The 4918-nt window shown below is 31.6% G+C and overlaps 1 long non-coding RNA gene across 1 annotated transcript; it reads left to right on the plus strand.

Annotated features, from left to right (window-relative positions):
* Positions 1-3594: 3594 nt before the first annotated feature.
* LOC140918959 (uncharacterized) lies at positions 3595-4267 on the plus strand. Its single transcript, XR_012161457.1, has 2 exons — positions 3595-3697; positions 3915-4267. It is a non-coding gene; the product is annotated as an uncharacterized lncRNA (long non-coding RNA).
* The last annotated feature ends 651 nt before the right edge of the window (positions 4268-4918 follow it).

The raw sequence follows: 4918 nt of genomic DNA on the forward strand, positions 1-4918 counted from the left end.
TAATTGGAGATGGAGTAAATATTGGTTTATCCCAATAGTACTATATTGAGAAAGTGCTAAAGAAATTTGATCAATTTAATTGCAAACATGTTTCTACCCCATTTGATCAAAATGTTAATTTACAACCACATAAAGGATGCCTTGTGGCACAACTAGATTATTCAAAGGTAATCAGATGCTTGATATATGTCAGGACATGTACCAGACCTGATATAGCATATGTGGTATACTAGCAATCCAAGTAAAGAACATCGATAGACTATTAATAGAGTATTAAAATATTTGAAAAGAACAATTAACTATAGTTTAGTCTATAGTGGATATCCTTCAGCTTTGGAAGGATATACATATGTCAATTGGGTAACTTATGTTGAGGATCATGCTTCCACAAGTGGATGGATCTTCAACCTTGATGGAGGTGCAATTTCTTGGAGATCAAAGAAACAAACTTGTATTGCCGACTCCACCATGGCTGTAGAGTTCATTGCCCTAGCTGCAGGTAGTAAAGATGCAAAATGGCTAAGAAAATTGTTGTATGAGATACCAATTTGGCCAAAGCCAATGGCCCCGGTATCCATACATTGTGATAGTCAATCCATACTATCCAAAGCATATAACCAAATATATAATGGAAAATATAAACATATTGGTCTAAGACATAACTATGTAAAAGATTTAATTTTAAATGGAGTAATATTCATAATGTTTGTAAGAACTGAAAAGAATCTTGCAGATCCTTTGACGAAAGATCTGACAAGGGACATGGTGTTGAAGACATCATTGTGGATGAGACTCAAGTCTATATCTAATTAATCATCAATGGTGGAAAATCGACTCGCAGTTGAGTAACATCAATTTTTGAGTTCAATGATAAACGTACATTATTAGAGTGATTACTAGTACTTGGATATAGATACATCCCAAAGGTTGAAAGTACTTGGACCATAAGTATAAAGTTGGAAGGTTGAGTTACTCTTAATAGACATATAACATGAATTTGCTGAAATACATATTATGGGTGTACTTCTGATATAGTCTACCTATGTGAGGATGAAGTGAGACCGCTTCAAAGATTTAAAGGAATTGACTCTTAAATTCTCATCAAAAGAGTACATGACACAAAAACTTAACAAATGTGTCATCTTTATAATTCTTTCGTTAGTACCGAGATTTCATGTGTAAGTTATGCACCCTTGTTTTAATGAATAACTGGTTCAAAGCTTGTTTACCAATCTATCCGGGATAAGTGGAACTCATAGCTTACTAAGTAGTGATTCAAGTCGTAAGATACCATTATCTGAAAACATGATATTTCCAAAATTATAAGACTAAGTATATTTTGAAAATGATGGGAGATTGTGAGATATTTCTAAAGTATTGGTGAATATATATATTTATAATTGGTTCTAATTAAGATGATATTGTTAATGGCTTAGTGGTTGTGTTTAGTATGTGTAACTAGAAGATCCCGAGTTCGATCCTTGCGTGTGCCTTCCTTCAAAGTATCCTGAAAGGGATTCACTGATTATCTCAATTGCATTCGATTGGTGAGGGTGAATTCAATTGCATTCGAACATATTATATTTGCTTATGCCTAGATGTAATAAGTAATTATAAATTTCAACCCGATGTCAATGATAGTAATTATAAATTTAGAACAAATGTGCATTATGTTACCTTAACTAATGTTGTTTCATCACCATGTTATCAAGGGACTGTTATTCACTTTTATTTATTTATTTATATTGTAAAATTATTAGGCGGTGGTAATATACATTAAAATAATGTCAAATAAAAATATATATAGACTATCATCTAGACAAACATTTTCGTGTTCATCTATCCACTTTTTTATTGCCTGAAAATGTACTTATAATTATTTTTTTTTACTCTAAATGATGATTAAAATATATAACAATATCAGAAATAAGTATAGAGTAACTGTTTATTTAATTAATTGATCAACTTCTCGCTCTTTTTTCATTTTATCTGTAAGTGTAACTTACGTATTTTTTTAAATTAAATAAATGATTTTTTTTTTAATTATTAAAAGTAGAAAGAGTGAACAGTATTATAACGGCAGTAATAAAATAAAATAAAAGTGACAGCAAAATAGAATCTCTAACACTTTAGTAAAATAAAATAAAACAAAACAAATGTACTTTAGTTTAAACTTTCAATTTTAAAAAAACAAATTATGTTATGTTGGAACATATAGTATGTTTGATGTGTGAATTTAAAAATTGTTGAAGTCATATATTGGAAAACTCTCACAATTTGAGTAGTTTTCAACACTATAAATACTAAAGTCTCACATTGGATAGAAAACATGTGGGTTTGCTTCTCAGTTCCTATAAATCATTTCGATAGCTTTGTTATTTGCCATTCATACATTTCTATAGGTGATTGTGTAGTTGTATCGTTCCCGAATATGTGCAATAATCACCTTCACTTTAATTGATGGATCAACTTTCAAAAGCGACTTTATGCTTTCTCATATGATGTTAGAGTCAAGCTTGATATGATCCTGTGACATAGAAGAATTTGCGGAATTGTGGGGCCCGTTCAAACGACCAATCACCCATTGCTTACTTTTTTGACTTAACGAAGCCCTACATTTGAACAAGCATTGTGGATTCATACATTTAATTACATACCTGTATTGATCAGATTGCACTACATGATAATTGAGAGAGTGTTTTATGTGATAATGCTTAATTGCAAGTTGACAATCTGGTTTGCTATTAAACTTCATTCCAATCTCAAGAGATGCATCTAATGGAGGTGGTTCATTAGGTGTTCAGTCTTCTAGTCTTTTCCGTCCAATCTAATCCTTGCCATCATGTTTTATCTTCTCCATCCAAAAGTGTGTATTTTCAAAGTGCTTATTGTGTGAAGCCATGCATAATATTTTATTGGTCATTCAAAGTGTTGTCTTGTTTATAAATAGGCCATGTCTATGATCATATTTCTTCACTCTTCCACTCTTCACAACTTCACTCTTCTTTATATTTTCACTCTTCCACTATTAATATTTCTTCCTTGCTCTTTATATTTCATCTAAAGGGCATTGTTATGGAATGATGATAATCATAGATCAGCGCTACACCATATTTAAAATTTTATCAGTAATACAATACTTTATGTTATATTTTTAATATTTTTTTTTATATATTTTATACTAAGTTTCATTCTAAAATATAGTTTTATTATAATATCTTCTAAAATATTTTTTTTTACATATTTTATATTAAGTTTCATTCTAAAATATATGTTATACTATATTATGATTCATCTCATTCTAATATCTTCAAATATATTTTTATTCTTTGCTTATTACACTACGCCAAGAATGACATTTAATAGCGCTCCTTTTACAGCGCTTGCTAAATACAAGCGCTGTTGTAAGTATATTTTAAAAATAACGGAGCCTTTTACATCGTTTTTTTGACAAGCGCTGTGAAAAAAGCGCTGTTGTAGGGTCATATAGCGTTTGCGCATAATGTTATAAGGCTTTTACAGCGCTTTTGCGTATTATTTTACAATGCTTCTTTCACAAGCGCTGTAAAATACATGCGCTTTCAATCAATTTTATATACGTTGGAAACCCTCATATCCTCTACATCTTTCAAATAATTATATACGTTGGGAACCCTAATATCCTCTACGTACTGTGCGGCCATCTACGTTGTCTAAGGTATTTTTTACACATGATCTGTTATGTTTTGAAATTGTCAAAAATTGTCAAAAACTCATACCACATGATCTGTTCTGTTTTGAAATTGTCAAAAATTGTCAAAAACTCATACCACATGATCTGTTCTGTTTTGAAATTGTTAGTTGATATTGGTTTCTTTTTGAAACTTGTTGATATGTTTTGAAAGCTTATTATTTTTGTTACTGCATTTATATAGGTGGTATAATATGGATAGGAAATGGATTTCAGCCAATCGATTGTCAAAAGAGTATGAAATTGGAGTGAAGGAGTTTGTTGAGTTTGCAGTGAAGAATGCAAAAGATCCAAATAGAGTAGTTTGTCCTTGTTTAAAATGTTGTTTTGGAAAACGTGTTAGAGAAGATGAATTAGAAGGACATCTAGTATGTAATGGAATTGATCAAAGCTACACATGTTGGATAAGACATGGTGAGAAAAAAAAAAAGGAAACATTAATTTTGAGAATAGTTCGACATATGCTTCAACTGACTTCGATACAGATACATATGAGCCGGACCGAGTTGATGAGATTGCAAAAGCAGTTGAAGAAGATCTTCGAGATTGTCCTAAAATGTTTGAAAGTTTGTTGAGTGATGCAGAGAAAGAATTATATAATGGTTGTACTAAATTCACAAGACTGTCAGCGATATTAAAGTTGTACAACTTAAAAGCGAGTAATGGATGGTCTGATAAAAGCTTTACAGAATTATTAACACTCATAAAAGATATGTTGCCAGATGATAATGAACTTCCCAGTCGAACCTACGAGGCTAAACATATTTTGTGTTCTATTGGCATGAGTTACGAAAGGATTCATGCGTGTCCTAACGATTGCATTTTATTTCGAAACGAATATGAACTACTTAAGGCGTGTCCGAAATGCAATGTCTCTCGATATAAGAAGAAAGAATCTACTCCAGCAAAAGTCGTGTGGTATTTTCCTATAATACCAAGATTTAGGCGCATGTATCGCAGTGAAGAAGATTCAAAACACTTGACATGGCATGCAGATGAAAGAATTAGAGATGGAATGTTTCGACACCCTGCAGATTCCCCACAATGGGCAAAAATTGATCACGAGTATCCTGAATTCGGGATAGAGTCAAGAAATCTAAGACTTGCACTTTCTACTGATGGAATGAATCCACATGGTCTTCAAAGCATCTCACATAGCACGTGGCCTGTGATTTTCGTAATATATAA

Source organism: Cicer arietinum, chromosome 7 (genome assembly GCF_000331145.2).
Source record: "Cicer arietinum cultivar CDC Frontier isolate Library 1 chromosome 7, Cicar.CDCFrontier_v2.0, whole genome shotgun sequence".
Lineage (NCBI taxonomy): Eukaryota > Viridiplantae > Streptophyta > Magnoliopsida > Fabales > Fabaceae > Cicer > Cicer arietinum.